The sequence below is a fragment of the Halichondria panicea genome, chromosome 1 (assembly GCF_963675165.1).
Source record: "Halichondria panicea chromosome 1, odHalPani1.1, whole genome shotgun sequence".
In the NCBI taxonomy this organism is placed as follows: Eukaryota; Metazoa; Porifera; class Demospongiae; order Suberitida; family Halichondriidae; genus Halichondria; species Halichondria panicea.
This window is the reverse complement of record NC_087377.1, coordinates 13,315,726-13,335,807: the sequence shown is the minus strand read 5'-3', so window position 1 is coordinate 13,335,807 and position 20,082 is coordinate 13,315,726. Positions and strand designations below refer to the sequence as shown.

At 41.8% G+C, this 20,082-nt stretch overlaps 1 pseudogene; it reads left to right on the top strand.

Moving 5' to 3' along the window:
- The first annotated feature begins 241 nt into the window (after positions 1-241).
- Positions 242-19,314, top strand: LOC135331728 (uncharacterized; annotated as a pseudogene).
- Positions 19,315-20,082: the final 768 nt, after the last annotated feature.

Genomic DNA, 20,082 nt, shown 5'->3' with positions numbered 1-20,082 from the left:
TTCCTTCTTTCTTTCTTTGTTCCTCCAATTAGTCCCGTATTTTATCTTATTGAACTATGACAAAGAACAGAAAAAGGAGAGGCTGCAAAGGAGGCTACCTTATACGTACCTGCATGCATGTAGCACCTTGGCTCACAAGATACTTTGTTCAAAAAAGAGCAAAAAAAAATTGGCTGAAAGATGTGACAACTCTCGTTCTCTACCCAAGAAGAAGCATGCTAGGCATGGTTTTCGGTACCAAATGGAGCTGAATTTCGATACTGAAGATGCAAAGCAGGCTTTTGTAGCTAGGATAGATAGGGCAAAGCGTTCTCTTGCTGCTACAGCTAGAGGCTCATTACCCTTGGACAGCAGAGAGCTTATTTCTGTCCTGTTGGACAAGTTGGAGCAGGAGCAGGAGCAGGCAGGTGCTGTTCCTGAGGGAGAAGACCTACAATCTGATAAATCCAAAGTCTTCCCAATGTTGGAGAATTCAGGTTTGTGTGTGTCAATAGCTTAGTATAAAGACGTTACTTCTTGTTTAGGAATATTTACTAGCAATATACTGACGCTAGTGATGAACAGTTGTTCGTGTGTGAACTGAAGACTTTGTTCCGTCTTTTCACTGGCCTATCCCAAGCATGTGACCAGTGCCAATCTTATTGTCGTAGGCCGACCAATTTTCGCCAGGTATTTCTGATCCAATAGACCCCAATACATGATGTATGCAATATAATATTGTTTTTCAGAACGGGCATGTTGTCCGATTTGAATTCAAGTGTGGAAAATGTGGAAAGCGACAGTGGTGGGCTAGCTCGCGAACACTCGGTGGACGATACCTTGTCAATCAAAAGTGAGTATAATTCCATACGTTTTCAAGATTAACTTGGAATCCTATTTATTGCAGGATCGTCCATGCTTTTACTTGTGCTGGAGTTCTCCCAAGCCAGTACCTTCACTTTAGTAGTCATGCTGGCTTGGGAAAAGTTAGTTCATGGTATATTTCGTCAAGTAAGTGAGTGTTATAATTGTACTCTTACAAAACACTGTGACGTTACAGTGTACAAGAAAGGTGGATACTTAGACGTCGTGAACGCTTGTGCCAAGGCATCCATGTTGAGAGCGATTGACGAAGTGAAGGCATTGCCTGGTTACTCGCAGGACGGTGAGGTAATGAATTCTTATGTGCTAGTTTTGTTTTTGTTTTTCAGTAATGACTTTATCAATATAGTGGGTAATAACAGATGCTCGCCACGACTCAACAGCAAATGCTTATAACACGACTGTTCCCTGTCTCTCGGGAAGGTAAACTAATTATTTTCATTATCTCTACAAGTGTGCTGCTGTCGTTTATCATATGAAAATTATCTTTTTCTAGTACGAAAAGAATTGTTGGGTGTTCGACTGTTTCCAGGCATCTGTGCTCAGACTCGAGAAGTAGCGTGTACTAAGATAGTTCTTCCGGAAGTCATAGATAAAGGTATGTTCAAGCATCAACATTATGAGGTTGTGTTTATTTTTTGTGGATATTATGTCTTAGGTCTCAATATTGTTGAAGTAGCACATGATAATCAGCCAGTAGTCAAGAGATTTGTCACTGATGATCTCAACCTTACAAACTCGTACGACACATGGCATGGTAAGTGTGTAGAATCTCAAATCTCAATTATTACCGTGTCCGTGTATTTTCAGGCACTAAGAATGTAGCGAAGAAGATGAAGAAAGTAGCAATTGGGACCAAAAAGGCTCAAGGAAAGACGTGGTTTCCAGAGTTATCTGACAAACGTAAGCTTTGATTATAAAAGTGCTCAGTAACATAAAAATATTTGTCAATAGGTAAAAGTACGAAAGTTCACTTGTACTACTGTATGAAGAACTGTGAGCAGTCAGCAGACAATCTAAGAAAGAACATTCTGAATATCGTTAAACATTATCAGGTGAGTGTGTATGATAACAAGTTGTCCGTACTCTGTACACCAATAATATTTATAATCGTGTTCTCAGAACGAGCACTCAGATTGTGACGAAGCGTCACCCTGTAAGCGTCCAGGGTACAAGCCCACGAAGATAAAACTTGAGGATCCTCTTGCAATCGAGTCATTCACGTCAGCACTAAAAGACACCCTTATTTACAAGAATGCCGAATCATATTGTCGAGTGAGGTTTTTTTCTAATTATATTAAAATTCATATGATGTTGTTTTTACAGTGTCGAGACACATTCTGGGTGGAGTCTTTCAATCACCAGCTGCTCACATACATCTCGAAACGTGTACACTTTGGGGAAGCTACATTCAACATGAGAATGAACCTTGCTATTATGGACTGGGTACGTTATGCTGGCTAATAATGTATGTGTGACTGTACATTCATTCATTTGTTTACTTCAGAACGAGAATGTACGTAGAGGGTGTACAAGTGAACGACTGGTTCAGGACATGAGAAGACCGGATCGTAGGACTCCCGTAAGAGTGCTGAAGGAAAAATCGTTCAACTTTGCCGGAGAATATGGGAGAATTACGAGCAGCAGAGAAAAGTTGACCTCAGGTACTGCGTAATATATTTTATGTGCAATCTACATAATTTATTTTACATATAATTTTATAATTTTGCTACATGTATATATGTGCAGTGAGTTTGTAGAGGACGTGCAACCTGAGCAATCAGATGAGCCAGTAGATGAAAACGAGGACCTATTAAACGATGGTGTACATGTACTTGACGAAGATCTTTATGAAGACATATAAAGTAAGTATGTATCCGTGCAAATTTTGACTAGCCAATCAGCATTTTATATTTGCATTTTACATAATTAAACAATAAAGGAAGTAGAAGACTGGAAGTCTGTGTATGGAACTCTATCTGGATTTGGGAATCGTTCACGCACCTCCTGGAAGAGGTATATAGCAATTGATTGTACTTGCACTGTAAAGTGGGCATCATTTATAACTTACTCAATTATTGCAGCTCAAGTTCAAATAAAAATGTTTAAGATAATAATTGTTATGGTGGAATTATCTACTAGTGAGTGAGTGGTCTGATTGTTCTCTCACTTGTTAGATTCTTGAGGGTCAGTTGTTCCCTCTGTTGGATGCTGATGATGATCCAGCCATTAGACGTCAGATAAAAATACAATCGACCTAAGAAACAGTGAGTACTGCCGCGTGCAGAGTGTGACTCTTTCCCTTACAAAACGTTTTGTAGTTTGTGCTTTTTGCGCTGTACTCCCCCTTGCATGTGTGACTGTGTTTTGTAGTTTGTGCTTTTTGCGCTGTACTCCCCCCTTGCATGTGTGACTGTGTTTTGTAGTTTGTGCTTTTTGCGTTGTACTTCCCCCTTGTATGTGTGACTGTGTTTTGTAGTTTGTGCTTTTTGCGCTGTACTCCCCCCTTGCATGTTTGACTGTGTTTTGTAGTTTGTGCTTTTTGCGCTGTACTCCCCCCTTGCATGTGTGACTGTGTTTTTTAATTTGCGCTTTTTGCACTGTACTCCCCCCTTGCATGTGTGACTGTGTTTTGTAGTTTGTGTTTTTTGCTCTGTACTCCCCCCTTGCATGTTTGACTGTGTTTTGTAGTTTGTGCTTTTTGCGTTCCCATGAGTGGGTTCAATTCACTAACAATAGTTTTGCGTTCCCGTGAGTGGGTTCAATTCACTAGCAATAGTTTTGCGTTCCCGTGAGTGGGTTAAATTCACTAGCAATAGTTTTACGTTCCCATGAGTGGGTTCAATTCACTAGCAATAGTTTTGCGTTCCCGTGAGTGGGTTCAATTCACTAGCAATAGTTTTGCGTTCCCGTGAGTGGGTTCAATTCACTAGCAATAGTTTTACGTTCCCGTGAGTGGGTTCAATTCACTAGCAATAGTTTTACTTTCCCTTGAGTGGGTTCAATTCACTAGCAATAGTTTTAAGTTGCCGTGAGTGCATGGGTTCACTTCACTAGCAATAGTTTTACGTTCCCGTGAGTGGGTTCAATTCACTAGCAATAGTTTTACGTTCCCTTGAGTGGGTTCAATTCACTAGCAATAGTTTTGCGTTCCCTGAGTGGGTTCAATTCACTAGCAATAGTTTTGCGTTCCCGTGAGTGGGTTCAATTCACTAGCAATAGTTTTGCGTTCCCGTGAGTGGGTTCAATTCACTAGCAATAGTTTTACGTTCAGTTTTACGTTCCCATGAGTGGGTTCAATTCACTAGCAATAGTTTTGCGTTCCCGTGAATGGGTTCAATTCACTAGCAATAGTTTTACGTTCCCGTGAGTGGGTTCAATTCACTAGCAATAGTTTTACGTTCCCGTGAGTGGGTTCAATTCACTAGCAATAGTTTTACTTTCCTGTGAGTGGGTTCAATTCACTAGCAATAGTTTTACGTTCCCGTGAGTGGGTTCAATTCACTAGCAATAGTTTTGCGTTCTTGTGAGTGGGTTTAATTCACTAGCAATAGTTTTGCGTTCCCGTGAGTGGGTTCAATTCACTAGCAATAGTTTTATGTTCCCGTGAGTGGGTTCAATTCACTAGCAATAGTTTTAAGTTGCCGTGAGTGGGTTCAATTCACTAGCAATAGTTTTAAGCTGCCGTGAGTGCATGGGTTCACTTCACTAGCAATAGTTTTACGTTCCCGTGAGTGGGTTCAATTCACTAGCAATAGTTTTACGTTCCCTTGAGTGGGTTCAATTCACTAGCAATAGTTTTGCGTTCCCGTGAGTGGGTTCAATTCACTAGCAATAGTTTTGCGTTCCCGTGAGTGGGTTCAATTCACTAGCAATAGTTTTACGTTCCCGTGAGTGGGTTCAATTCACTAACAATAGTTTTAAGTTGCCGTGAGTGGGTTCAATTCACTAGCAATAGTTTTAAGTTGCCGTGAGTGCATGGGTTCACTTCACTAGCAATAGTTTTACGTTCCCGTGAGTGGGTTCAATTCACTAGCAATAGTTTTACGTTCCCTTGAGTGGGTTCAATTCACTAGCAATAGTTTTGCGTTCCCGTGAATGGGTTCAATTCACTAGCAATAGTTTTACGTTCCCGTGAGTGGGTTCAATTCACTAGCAATAGTTTTACGTTCCCGTGAGTGGGTTCAATTCACTAGCAATAGTTTTACTTTCCCTTGAGTGGGTTCAATTCACTAGCAATAGTTTTAAGTTGCCGTGAGTGCATGGGTTCACTTCACTAGCAATAGTTTTACGTTCCCGTGAGTGGGTTCAATTCACTAGCAATAGTTTTACGTTCCCTTGAGTGGGTTCAATTCACTAGCAATAGTTTTGCGTTCCCTGAGTGGGTTCAATTCACTAGCAATAGTTTTGCGTTCCCGTGAGTGGGTTCAATTCACTAGCAATAGTTTTGCGTTCCCGTGAGTGGGTTCAATTCACTAGCAATAGTTTTACGTTCAGTTTTACGTTCCCATGAGTGGGTTCAATTCACTAGCAATAGTTTTGCGTTCCCGTGAGTGGGTTCAATTCACTAGCAATAGTTTTACGTTCCCGTGAGTGGGTTCAATTCACTAGCAATAGTTTTACTTTCCCTTGAGTGGGTTCAATTCACTAGCAATAGTTTTAAGTTGCCGTGAGTGCATGGGTTCACTTCACTAGCAATAGTTTTACGTTCCCGTGAGTGGGTTCAATTCACTAGCAATAGTTTTACGTTCCCTTGAGTGGGTTCAATTCACTAGCAATAGTTTTGCGTTCCCTGAGTGGGTTCAATTCACTAGCAATAGTTTTGCGTTCCCGTGAGTGGGTTCAATTCACTAGCAATAGTTTTGCGTTCCCGTGAGTGGGTTCAATTCACTAGCAATAGTTTTACGTTCAGTTTTACGTTCCCATGAGTGGGTTCAATTCACTAGCAATAGTTTTGCGTTCCCGTGAATGGGTTCAATTCACTAGCAATAGTTTTACGTTCCCGTGAGTGGGTTCACTTCACTAGCAATAGTTTTACGTTCCCGTGAGTGGGTTCAATTCACTAGCAATAGTTTTACTTTCCTGTGAGTGGGTTCAATTCACTAGCAATAGTTTTACGTTCCCGTGAGTGGGTTCAATTCACTAGCAATAGTTTTGCGTTCTTGTGAGTGGGTTTAATTCACTAGCAATAGTTTTGCGTTCCCGTGAGTGGGTTCAATTCACTAGCAATAGTTTTATGTTCCTGTGAGTGGGTTCAATTCACTAGCAATAGTTTTAAGTTGCCGTGAGTGGGTTCAATTCACTAGCAATAGTTTTAAGCTGCCGTGAGTGCATGGGTTCACTTCACTAGCAATAGTTTTACGTTCCCGTGAGTGGGTTCAATTCACTAGCAATAGTTTTACGTTCCCTTGAGTGGGTTCAATTCACTAGCAATAGTTTTGCGTTCCCGTGAGTGGGTTCAATTCACTAGCAATAGTTTTGCGTTCCCGTGAGTGGGTTCAATTCACTAGCAATAGTTTTACGTTCCCGTGAGTGGGTTCAATTCACTAACAATAGTTTTAAGTTGCCGTGAGTGGGTTCAATTCACTAGCAATAGTTTTAAGTTGCCGTGAGTGCATGGGTTCACTTCACTAGCAATAGTTTTACGTTCCCGTGAGTGGGTTCAATTCACTAGCAATAGTTTTACGTTCCCTTGAGTGGGTTCAATTCACTAGCAATAGTTTTGCGTTCCCGTGAATGGGTTCAATTCACTAGCAATAGTTTTACGTTCCCGTGAGTGGGTTCAATTCACTAGCAATAGTTTTACGTTCCCGTGAGTGGGTTCAATTCACTAGCAATAGTTTTACTTTCCCTTGAGTGGGTTCAATTCACTAGCAATAGTTTTAAGTTGCCGTGAGTGCATGGGTTCACTTCACTAGCAATAGTTTTACGTTCCCGTGAGTGGGTTCAATTCACTAGCAATAGTTTTACGTTCCCTTGAGTGGGTTCAATTCACTAGCAATAGTTTTGCGTTCCCTGAGTGGGTTCAATTCACTAGCAATAGTTTTGCGTTCCCGTGAGTGGGTTCAATTCACTAGCAATAGTTTTGCGTTCCCGTGAGTGGGTTCAATTCACTAGCAATAGTTTTACGTTCAGTTTTACGTTCCCATGAGTGGGTTCAATTCACTAGCAATAGTTTTGCGTTCCCGTGAGTGGGTTCAATTCACTAGCAATAGTTTTATGTTCCCGTGAGTGGGTTCAATTCACTAGCAATAGTTTTAAGTTGCCGTGAGTGGGTTCAATTCACTAGCAATAGTTTTAAGCTGCCGTGAGTGCATGGGTTCACTTCACTAGCAATAGTTTTACGTTCCCGTGAGTGGGTTCAATTCACTAGCAATAGTTTTACGTTCCCTTGAGTGGGTTCAATTCACTAGCAATAGTTTTGCGTTCCCGTGAGTGGGTTCAATTCACTAGCAATAGTTTTGCGTTCCCTTGAGTGGGTTCAATTCACTAGCAATAGTTTTGCGTTCCCTGAGTGGGTTCAATTCACTAGCAATAGTTTTGCGTTCCCGTGAGTGGGTTCAATTCACTAGCAATAGTTTTGCGTTCCCGTGAGTGGGTTCAATTCACTAGCAATAGTTTTAAGCTGCCGTGAGTGCATGGGTTCACTTCACTAGCAATAGTTTTACGTTCCCGTGAGTGGGTTCAATTCACTAGCAATAGTTTTACGTTCCCTTGAGTGGGTTCAATTCACTAGCAATAGTTTTGCGTTCCCGTGAGTGGGTTCAATTCACTAGCAATAGTTTTGCGTTCCCTTGAGTGGGTTCAATTCACTAGCAATAGTTTTGCGTTCCCTGAGTGGGTTCAATTCACTAGCAATAGTTTTGCGTTCCCGTGAGTGGGTTCAATTCACTAGCAATAGTTTTGCGTTCCCGTGAGTGGGTTCAATTCACTAGCAATAGTTTTACGTTCCCGTGAGTGGGTTCAATTCACTAGCAATAATTTTACGTTCCCGTGAGTGCATGGGTTCAATTCACTAGCAATAGTTTTACGTTCCCGTGAGTGGGTTCAATTCACTAGCAATAGTTTTACGTTCCCGTGAGTGGGTTCAATTCACTAGCAATAGTTTTACGTTCCCTTGAGTAGGTTCAATTCACTAGCAATAGTTTTGCGTTCCCTGAGTGGGTTCAATTCACTAGCAATAGTTTTGCGTTCCCGTGAGTGGGTTCAATTCACTAGCAATAGTTTTGCGTTCCCGTGAGTGGTTCAATTCACTAGCAATAGTTTTACGTTCCCGTGAGTGGGTTCAATTCACTAGCAATAGTTTTACTTTCCCGTGAGTGGGTTCAATTCACTAGCAATAGTTTTACGTTCCCGTGAGTGGGTTCAATTCACTAGCAATAGTTTTACGTTCCCGTGAGTGGGTTCAATTCACTAGCAATAGTTTTACGTTCCCGTGAGTGGGTTCAATTCACTAGCAATAGTTTTACGTTCCCGTGAGTGGGTTCAATTCACTAGCAATAGTTTTAAGTTGCCGTGAGTGGGTTCAATTCACTAGCAATAGTTTTAAGTTGCCGTGAGTGCATGGGTTCATTTCACTAGCAATAGTTTTACGTTCCCGTGAGTGGGTTCAATTCACTAGCAATAGTTTTACGTTCCCTTGAGTGGATTCAATTCACTAGCAATAGTTTTGCTTTCCCGTGAGTGGGTTCAATTCACTAGCAATAGTTTTGCGTTCCCGTGAGTGGGTTCAATTCACTAGCAATAGTTTTGCGTTCCCGTGAGTGGGTTCAATTCACTAGCAATAGTTTTGCGTTCCCGTGAATGGGTTCAATTCACTAGCAATAGTTTTACGTTCCCGTGAGTGGGTTCAATTCACTAGCAATAGTTTTACGTTCCCGTGACTGGGTTCAATTCACTAGCAATAGTTTTACTTTCCTGTGAGTGGGTTCAATTCACTAGCAATAGTTTTACGTTCCCGTGAGTGGGTTCAATTCACTAGCAATAGTTTTGCGTTCTTGTGAGTGGGTTTAATTCACTAGCAATAGTTTTGCGTTCCCGTGAGTGGGTTCAATTCACTAGCAATAGTTTTACGTTCCCGTGAGTGGGTTCAATTCACTAGCAATAGTTTTAAGTTGCCGTGAGTGGGTTCAATTCACTAGCAATAGTTTTAAGCTGCCGTGAGTGCATGGGTTCACTTCACTAGCAATAGTTTTACGTTCCCGTGAGTGGGTTCAATTCACTAGCAATAGTTTTACGTTCCCTTGAGTGGGTTCAATTCACTAGCAATAGTTTTGCGTTCCCGTGAGTGGGTTCAATTCACTAGCAATAGTTTTGCGTTCCCGTGAGTGGGTTCAATTCACTAGCAATAGTTTTACGTTCCCGTGAGTGGGTTCAATTCACTAACAATAGTTTTAAGTTGCCGTGAGTGGGTTCAATTCACTAGCAATAGTTTTAAGTTGCCGTGAGTGCATGGGTTCACTTCACTAGCAATAGTTTTACGTTCCCGTGAGTGGGTTCAATTCACTAGCAATAGTTTTACGTTCCCTTGAGTGGGTTCAATTCACTAGCAATAGTTTTGCGTTCCCGTGAGTGGGTTCAATTCACTAGCAATAGTTTTGCGTTCCCGTGAGTGGGTTCAATTCACTAGCAATAGTTTTACGTTCCCGTGAGTGGGTTCAATTCACTAGCAATAATTTTACGTTCCCGTGAGTGCATGGGTTCAATTCACTAGCAATAGTTTTACGTTCCCGTGAGTGGGTTCAATTCACTAGCAATAGTTTTACGTTCCCGTGAGTGGGTTCAATTCACTAGCAATAGTTTTACGTTCCCTTGAGTAGGTTCAATTCACTAGCAATAGTTTTGCGTTCCCTGAGTGGGTTCAATTCACTAGCAATAGTTTTGCGTTCCCGTGAGTGGGTTCAATTCACTAGCAATAGTTTTGCGTTCCCGTGAGTGGTTCAATTCACTAGCAATAGTTTTACGTTCCCGTGAGTGGGTTCAATTCACTAGCAATAGTTTTACTTTCCCGTGAGTGGGTTCAATTCACTAGCAATAGTTTTACGTTCCCGTGAGTGGGTTCAATTCACTAGCAATAGTTTTACGTTCCCGTGAGTGGGTTCAATTCACTAGCAATAGTTTTACGTTCCCGTGAGTGGGTTCAATTCACTAGCAATAGTTTTACGTTCCCGTGAGTGGGTTCAATTCACTAGCAATAGTTTTAAGTTGCCGTGAGTGGGTTCAATTCACTAGCAATAGTTTTAAGTTGCCGTGAGTGCATGGGTTCATTTCACTAGCAATAGTTTTACGTTCCCGTGAGTGGGTTCAATTCACTAGCAATAGTTTTACGTTCCCTTGAGTGGATTCAATTCACTAGCAATAGTTTTGCTTTCCCGTGAGTGGGTTCAATTCACTAGCAATAGTTTTGCGTTCCCGTGAGTGGGTTCAATTCACTAGCAATAGTTTTGCGTTCCCGTGAGTGGGTTCAATTCACTAGCAATAGTTTTACGTTCCCGTGAGTGGGTTCAATTCACTAGCAATAGTTTTGCGTTCTTGTGAGTGGGTTTAATTCACTAGCAATAGTTTTGCGTTCCCGTGAGTGGGTTCAATTCACTAGCAATAGTTTTACGTTCCCGTGAGTGGGTTCAATTCACTAGCAATAGTTTTAAGTTGCCGTGAGTGGGTTCAATTCACTAGCAATAGTTTTAAGCTGCCGTGAGTGCATGGGTTCACTTCACTAGCAATAGTTTTACGTTCCCGTGAGTGGGTTCAATTCACTAGCAATAGTTTTACGTTCCCTTGAGTGGGTTCAATTCACTAGCAATAGTTTTGCGTTCCCGTGAGTGGGTTCAATTCACTAGCAATAGTTTTGCGTTCCCGTGAGTGGGTTCAATTCACTAGCAATAGTTTTACGTTCCCGTGAGTGGGTTCAATTCACTAACAATAGTTTTAAGTTGCCGTGAGTGGGTTCAATTCACTAGCAATAGTTTTAAGTTGCCGTGAGTGGGTTCAATTCACTAGCAATAGTTTTAAGTTGCCGTGAGTGGGTTCAATTCACTAGCAATAGTTTTAAGCTGCCGTGAGTGCATGGGTTCACTTCACTAGCAATAGTTTTACGTTCCCGTGAGTGGGTTCAATTCACTAGCAATAGTTTTACGTTCCCTTGAGTGGGTTCAATTCACTAGCAATAGTTTTGCGTTCCCGTGAGTGGGTTCAATTCACTAGCAATAGTTTTGCGTTCCCGTGAGTGGGTTCAATTCACTAGCAATAGTTTTACGTTCCCGTGAGTGGGTTCAATTCACTAACAATAGTTTTAAGTTGCCGTGAGTGGGTTCAATTCACTAGCAATAGTTTTAAGTTGCCGTGAGTGCATGGGTTCACTTCACTAGCAATAGTTTTACGTTCCCGTGAGTGGGTTCAATTCACTAGCAATAGTTTTACGTTCCCTTGAGTGGGTTCAATTCACTAGCAATAGTTTTGCGTTCCCGTGAATGGGTTCAATTCACTAGCAATAGTTTTACGTTCCCGTGAGTGGGTTCAATTCACTAGCAATAGTTTTACGTTCCCGTGAGTGGGTTCAATTCACTAGCAATAGTTTTACTTTCCCTTGAGTGGGTTCAATTCACTAGCAATAGTTTTAAGTTGCCGTGAGTGCATGGGTTCACTTCACTAGCAATAGTTTTACGTTCCCGTGAGTGGGTTCAATTCACTAGCAATAGTTTTACGTTCCCTTGAGTGGGTTCAATTCACTAGCAATAGTTTTGCGTTCCCTGAGTGGGTTCAATTCACTAGCAATAGTTTTGCGTTCCCGTGAGTGGGTTCAATTCACTAGCAATAGTTTTGCGTTCCCGTGAGTGGGTTCAATTCACTAGCAATAGTTTTACGTTCAGTTTTACGTTCCCATGAGTGGGTTCAATTCACTAGCAATAGTTTTGCGTTCCCGTGAATGGGTTCAATTCACTAGCAATAGTTTTACGTTCCCGTGAGTGGGTTCAATTCACTAGCAATAGTTTTACGTTCCCGTGAGTGGGTTCAATTCACTAGCAATAGTTTTACTTTCCTGTGAGTGGGTTCAATTCACTAGCAATAGTTTTACGTTCCCGTGAGTGGGTTCAATTCACTAGCAATAGTTTTGCGTTCTTGTGAGTGGGTTTAATTCACTAGCAATAGTTTTGCGTTCCCGTGAGTGGGTTCAATTCACTAGCAATAGTTTTACGTTCCCGTGAGTGGGTTCAATTCACTAGCAATAGTTTTAAGTTGCCGTGAGTGGGTTCAATTCACTAGCAATAGTTTTACGTTCCCGTGAGTGGGTTCAATTCACTAGCAATAGTTTTACTTTCCCTTGAGTGGGTTCAATTCACTAGCAATAGTTTTAAGTTGCCGTGAGTGCATGGGTTCAATTCACTAGCAATAGTTTTACTTTCCCTTGAGTGGGTTCAATTCACTAGCAATAGTTTTAACTTGCCGTGAGTGCATGGGTTCACTTCACTAGCAATAGTTTTACGTTCCCGTGAGTGGGTTCAATTCACTAGCAATAGTTTTAACTTGCCGTGAGTGCATGGGTTCACTTCACTAGCAATAGTTTTACGTTCCCTTGAGTGGGTTCAATTCACTAGCAATAGTTTTGCGTTCCCGTGAGTGGGTTCAATTCACTAGCAATAGTTTTGTGTTCCCGTGAGTGGGTTCAATTCACTAGCAATAGTTTTACGTTCCCGTGAGTGGGTTCAATTGACTAGCAATAATTTTACGTTCCCGTGAGTGCATGGGTTCAATTCACTAGCAATAGTTTTACGTTCCCGTGAGTGGGTTCAATTCACTAGCAATAGTTTTGCGTTCCCGTGAGTGGGTTCAATTCACTAGCAATAGTTTTGCGTTCCCGTGAGTGGGTTCAATTCACTAGCAATAGTTTTACGTTCCCGTGAGTGGGTTCAATTCACTAGCAATAGTTTTACTTTCCCGTGAGTGGGTTCAATTCACTAGCAATAGTTTTACGTTCCCGTGAGTGGGTTCAATTCACTAGCAATAGTTTTACTTTCCTGTGAGTGGGTTCAATTCACTAGCAATAGTTTTACGTTCCCGTGAGTGGGTTCAATTCACTAGCAATAGTTTTGCGTTCTTGTGAGTGGGTTCAATTCATTAGCAATAGTTTTGCGTTCCCGTGGGTGGGTTCAATTCACTAGCAATAGTTTTACGTTCCCGTGAGTGGGTTCAATTCACTAGCAATAGTTTTAAGTTGCCGTGAGTGGGTTCAATTCACTAGCAATAGTTTTAAGTTGCCGTGAGTGCATGGGTTCACTTCACTAGCAATAGTTTTACGTTCCCGTGAGTGGGTTCAATTCACTAGCAATAGTTTTACGTTCCCTTGAGTGGGTTCAATTCACTAGCAATAGTTTTGCGTTCCCGTGAGTGGGTTCAATTCACTAGCAATAGTTTTGCGTTCCCGTGAGTGGGTTCAATTCACTAGCAATAGTTTTACGTTCCCGTGAGTGGGTTCAATTCACTAGCAATAGTTTTAAGTTGCCGTGAGTGGGTTCAATTCACTAGCAATAGTTTTACGTTCCCATGAGTGGGTTCAATTCACTAGCAATAGTTTTGCGTTCCCGTGAGTGGGTTCAATTCACTAGCAATAGTTTTGCGTTCCCGTGAGTGGGTTCAATTCACTAGCAATAGTTTTGCGTTCCCGTGAGTGGGTTCAATTCACTAGCAATAGTTTTACTTTCCCTTGAGTGGGTTCAATTCACTAGCAATAGTTTTACGTTCCCGTGAGTGGGTTCAATTCACTAGCAATAGTTTTACTTTCCCTTGAGTGGGTTCAATTCACTAGCAATAGTTTTAAGTTGCCGTGAGTGCATGGGTTCACTTCACTAGCAATAGTTTTACGTTCCCGTGAGTGGGTTCAATTCACTAGCAATAGTTTTACTTTCCCTTGAGTGGGTTCAATTCACTAGCAATAGTTTTGCGTTCCCGTGAGTGGGTTCAATTCACTAGCAATAGTTTTACTTTCCCTTGAGTGGGTTCAATTCACTAGCAATAGTTTTACTTTCCCTTGAGTGGGTTCAATTCACTAGCAATAGTTTTACGTTCCCGTGAGTGGGTTCAATTCACTAGCAATAGTTTTACTTTCCCTTGAGTGGGTTCAATTCACTAGCAATAGTTTTAAGTTGCCGTGAGTGCATGGGTTCACTTCACTAGCAATAGGTTTACGTTCCCGTGAGTGGGTTCAATTCACTAGCAATAGTTTTACGTTCCCTTGAGTGGGTTCAATTCACTAGCAATAGTTTTGCGTTCCCTGAGTGGGTTCAATTCACTAGCAATAGTTTTGCGTTCCCGTGAGTGGGTTCAATTCACTAGCAATAGTTTTACGTTCCCTTGAGTGGGTTCAATTCACTAGCAATAGTTTTGCGTTCCATGAGTGGGTTCAATTCACTAGCAATAGTTTTGCGTTCCCGTGAGTGGGTTCAATTCACTAGCAATAGTTTTACGTTCCCGTGAGTGGGTTCAATTCACTAGCAATAGTTTTACGTTCCCTTGAGTGGGTTCAATTCACTAGCAATAGTTTTGCGTTCCCGTGAGTGGGTTCAATTCACTAGCAATAGTTTTGCGTTCCCGTGAGTGGGTTCAATTCACTAGCAATAGTTTTACGTTCCCGTGAGTGGGTTCAATTCACTAGCAATAGTTTTAAGTTGCCGTGAGTGGGTTCAATTCACTAGCAATAGTTTTACGTTCCCATGAGTGGGTTCAATTCACTAGCAATAGTTTTGCGTTCCCGTGAGTGGGTTCAATTCACTAGCAATAGTTTTGCGTTCCCGTGAGTGGGTTCAATTCACTAGCAATAGTTTTACTTTCCCTTGAGTGGGTTCAATTCACTAGCAATAGTTTTACTTTCCCTTGAGTGGGTTCAATTCACTAGCAATAGTTTTACGTTCCCGTGAGTGGGTTCAATTCACTAGCAATAGTTTTACTTTCCCTTGAGTGGGTTCAATTCACTAGCAATAGTTTTAAGTTGCCGTGAGTGCATGGGTTCACTTCACTAGCAATAGGTTTACGTTCCCGTGAGTGGGTTCAATTCACTAGCAATAGTTTTACGTTCCCTTGAGTGGGTTCAATTCACTAGCAATAGTTTTGCGTTCCCTGAGTGGGTTCAATTCACTAGCAATAGTTTTGCGTTCCCGTGAGTGGGTTCAATTCACTAGCAATAGTTTTACTTTCCTGTGAGTGGGTTCAATTCACTAGCAATAGTTTTACGTTCCCTTGAGTGGGTTCAATTCACTAGCAATAGTTTTGCGTTCCATGAGTGGGTTCAATTCACTAGCAATAGTTTTGCGTTCCCGTGAGTGGGTTCAATTCACTAGCAATAGTTTTACGTTCCCGTGAGTGGGTTCAATTCACTAGCAATAGTTTTACTTTCCCGTGAGTGGGTTCAATTCACTAGCAATAGTTTTACGTTCCCGTGAGTGGGTTCAATTAACTAGCAATAGTTTTACGTTCCCGTGAGTGGGTTCAATTCACTAGCAATAGTTTTACTTTCCTGTGAGTGGGTTCAATTCACTAGCAATAGTTTTACGTTCCCGTGAGTGGGTTCAATTCACTAGCAATAGTTTTGCGTTCTTGTGAGTGGGTTCAATTCACTAGCAATAGTTTTGCGTTCCCGTGAGTGGGTTCAATTCACTAGCAATAGTTTTACTTTCCCGTGAGTGGGTTCAATTCACTAGCAATAGTTTTAAGTTGCCGTGAGTGGGTTCAATTCACTAGCAATAGTTTTAAGTTGCCGTGAGTGCATGGGTTCACTTCACTAGCAATAGTTTTACGTTCCCGTGAGTGGGTTCAATTCACTAGCAATAGTTTTACGTTCCCTTGAGTGGATTCAATTCACTAGCAATAGTTTTACGTTCCCGTGAGTGGGTTCAATTCACTAGCAATAGTTTTGCGTTCCCGTGAGTGGGTTCAATTCACTAGCAATAGTTTTACGTTCCCGTGAGTGGGTTCAATTCACTAGCAATAATTTTACGTTCCCGTGAGTGCATGGGTTCAATTCACTAGCAATAGTTTTACGTTCCCGTGAGTGGGTTCAATTCACTAGCAATAGTTTTGCGTTCCCGTGAGTGGGTTCAATTCACTGACAATAGTTTTGCGTTCCCGTGAGTGGGTTCAATTCACTAGCAATAGTTTTGCGTTCCCGTGGGTGGGTTCAATTCACTAGCAATAGTTTTGCGTTCCCGTGAGTGGGTTCAATTCACTAGCAATAGTTTTACTTTCCCTTGAGTGGGTTCAATTCACTAGCAATAGTTTTACGTTCCCGTGAGTGGGTTCAATTCACTAGCAATAGTTTTACTTTCCCTTGAGTGGGTTCACTTCACTAGCAATAGTTTTACGTTCCCGTGAGTGGGTTCAATTCACTAGCAATAGTTTTACTTTCCCTTGAGTGGGTTCAATTCACTAGCAATAGTTTTACTTTCCCTTGAGTGGGTTCAATTCACTAGCAATAGTTTTAACTTGCCGTGAGTGCATGGGTTCACTTCACTAGCAATAGTTTTACGTTCCCGTGAGTGGGTTCAATTCACTAGCAATAGTTTTAACTTGCCGTGAGTGCATGGGTTCACTTCACTAGCAATAGTTTTACGTTCCCTTGAGTGGGTTCAATTCACTAGCAATAGTTTTGCGTTCCCGTGAGTGGGTTCAATTCACTAGCAATAGTTTTGTGTTCCCGTGAGTGGGTTCAATTCACTAGCAATAGTTTTACGTTCCCGTGAGTGGGTTCAATTGACTAGCAATAATTTTACGTTCCCGTGAGTGCATGGGTTCAATTCACTAGCAATAGTTTTACGTTCCCGTGAGTGGGTTCAATTCACTAGCAATAGTTTTACGTTCCCGTGAGTGGGTTCAATTCACTAGCAATAGTTTTGCGTTCCCGTGAGTGGGTTCAATTCACTGACAATAGTTTGTGCTTTTTGCGCTGTACTCACCCCTTGCATGTGTGACTATGTTTTGTAGTTTGTGCTTTTTGCGCTGTACTCCCCCCTTGCATGTGTGACTGTGTTTTGTAGTTTGTGCTTTTTGCACTGTACTCCCCCCTTGCATGTGTGACTGTTTTTTGTAGTTTGTGCTTTTTGCGCTGTGCTCCTCCCTTGCAGGTGTGACTGTGTTTTGTAGTTTGTGCTTTTTGCGCTGTACTCCCCCCTTGCATGTGTGACTGTGTTTTGTAGTTTGTGCTTTTTGCGCTGTACTCCCCCCTTGCATGTGTGACTGTGTTTTGTAGTTTGTGTGCTTTTTGCGCTGTACTCCCCCCTTGCATGTGTGACTGTGTTTTGTAGTTTGTGCTTTTTGCGCTGTACTCCCCCCTTGCATGTGTGACTGTGTTTTGTAGTTTGTGCTTTTTGCGCTGTACTCCCCCCTTGCATGTGTGACTGTGTTTTGTAGTTTGTGTGCTTTTTGCGCTGTACTCCCCCCTTGCATGTGTGACTGTATTTTGTAGTTTGTGCTTTTTGCGCTGTACTCCCCCCTTGCATGTGTGACTGTGTTTTGTAGTTTGTGTGCTTTTTGCGCTGTACTCCCCCCTTGCATGTGTGACTGTGTTTTGTAGTTTGTGTGCTTTTTGCGCTGTACTCCCCCCTTGCATGTGTGACTGTGTTTTGTAGTTTGTGCTTTTTGCGCTGTACTCCCCCCTTGCATGTGTGACTGTGTTTTGTAGTTTGTGTGCTTTTTGCGCTGTACTCCCCCCTTGCATGTGTGACTGTATTTTGTAGTTTGTGCTTTTTGCGCTGTACTCCCCCCTTGCATGTGTGACTGTGTTTTGTAGTTTGTGCTTTTTGCGCTGTACTCCCCCCTTGCATGTGTGACTGTGTTTTGTAGTTTGTGTGCTTTTTGCGCTGTACTCCCCCCTTGCATGTGTGACTGTATTTTGTAGTTTGTGCTTTTTGCGCTGTACTCCCCCTTTGCATGTGTGACTGTGTTTTGTAGTTTGTGTGGTTTTTGCGCAGTACTCCCCTCTTGCATGTGTGACGGTGTTTAGTCACTAGCAATAGTTTTACGTTCCCGTGAGTGGGTTCAATTCACTAGCAATAGTTTTGCGTTCCCGTGAGTGGGTTCAATTCACTAGCAATAGTTTTGTGTTCCCGTGAGTGGGTTCAATTCACTAGCAATAGTTTTAAGTTGCCGTGAGTGCATGGGTTCAATTCACTAGCAATAGTTTTGCGTTCCCGTGAGTGGGTTCAATTCACTAGCAATAGTTTTGCGTTCCCGTGAGTGGGTTCAATTCACTAGCAATAGTTTTAAGTTGCCGTGAGTGCATGGGTTCAATTCACTAGCAATAGTTTTACGTTCCCGTGAGTGGGTTCAATTCACTAGCAATAGTTTTACGTTCCCTTGAGTGGGTTCAATTCACTAGCAATAGTTTTGCGTTCCCGTGAGTGGGTTCAATTCACTAGCAATAGTTTTGCGTTCCCGTGAGTGGGTTCAATTCACTAGCAATAGTTTTAAGTTGCCGTGAGTGCATGGGTTCAATTCACTAGCAATAGTTTTACGTTCCCGTGAGTGGGTTCAATTCACTAGCAATAGTTTTGCGTTCCCGTGAGTGGATACAATTCACTAGCAATAGTTTTACGTTCCCGTGAGTGGGTTCAATTCACTAGCAATACTTTTACGTTCCCGTGAGTGGGTTCAATTCACTAGCAATAGTTTTACGTTCCCCTGAGTGCATGGGTTCAATTCGCTAGCAATAGTTTTACGTTCCCGTGAGTGGGTTCAATTCACTAGCAATAGTTTTACGTTCCCGTGAGTGGGTTCAATTCACTAGCAATAGTTTTACGTTCTCGTGAGTGGGTTCAATTCACTAGCAATAGTTTTGCGTTCCCGTGAGTGGGTTCAATTCACTAACAATAGTTTTGGTTTTTGCGCTGTACTCCCCCCTTGCATGTGTGACTGTTTTTTGTAGTTTGTGCTTTTTGCGCTGTACTCCCCCCTTGCATGTGTGACTGTGTTTTGTAGTTTGTGCTTTTTGCGCTGTACTCTCCCCACACTCACACACACACACACACACAGTGAAGGAGCCTCCATCACAACGCCAGCGATATTTCCATAGTCATGATGAGGTACGCTAGGGGGTGTGGTTTCAGCTTGTGTGTGGGTGTGTGTGTAACTGTACATTATGCTGCATGTGAAATTGTCGTGTACTATAATTATATAAATACGACCACTTTCCCTCATCCCCCATTTCTCTGTAGACACACTGTTTCTTATAATCATGGACACTGATGGGACAAGTTGAAGATAATTATTGTCAAGAAAGTAAACACAAGCCCGGCCCGTTACCAAGGAAACATGACAACATTGATGATCATTGAAAATTTTTAGCCTATGCAGTCATAAAAATTAATATTGTTGTATTTTTTAATCTCTACTGCTAAAAATTAATTATGACCAAGAGTGCATGCGCTCTTGTTATGACATAATAATAATAATTACAATAAAAGTGGTAAAGATCATTAAGTATATAAGTCATTAAGGATTATGTGTATTTTATAAACCTTACAGTCTCCATGAGAACCCGTGTCCTCTCACGAGATCTGATCTACTAGCCACACCCTTAACCACTAGGCCACACCCATTCTTCACCAATCTGTGTATTATCAGGAGCTCATAAATAAGTTTAATTTTGATGACGGCTCTCTTCTGATGCTACACAGTTACAATACATTTATCATTGATAACATAGCTGGCATGTGCAATTGTGTGGACAGACATTGACTCAACAAAGCATTCACATCAGGTATAATTATGGTGGATAGAGTGCTAGTAGTCACCACACAAACACTAGTAATTGATAAAGAACAAATTAAAAAATAAATACCATCAGTCACAGTTTATAATGGCTAGAGGATATTGTCAGGCTAGAGTCACTTGCAGTCTTCCCTTGAGGTCCTCAGCAATGTCAGCTCTACTGATAACGGGAGACTCTAGAGCTGTCAACAAGTCCTCCAGTTGTGGACCACCTTGCAACCACTCTACGAGCATGTGTGTGAAACACTTGGTGACACTGTTGGGTCTTCTGGCATTCTCCTCAGCTATCACCTGCAGTGTACATTGTTATTATAATGACATCATTCTGCACTATCCAAGTTCTACGGTTAGCGATGTCAGACCGATTTTCATTTTGCTATTTCTAACTCCTATGTATTAATATCTTTTGAACACTCTAGAAAACTTTATTGCACTGGATTTGTTCAAGCGAATGCAGAGATACAGCTT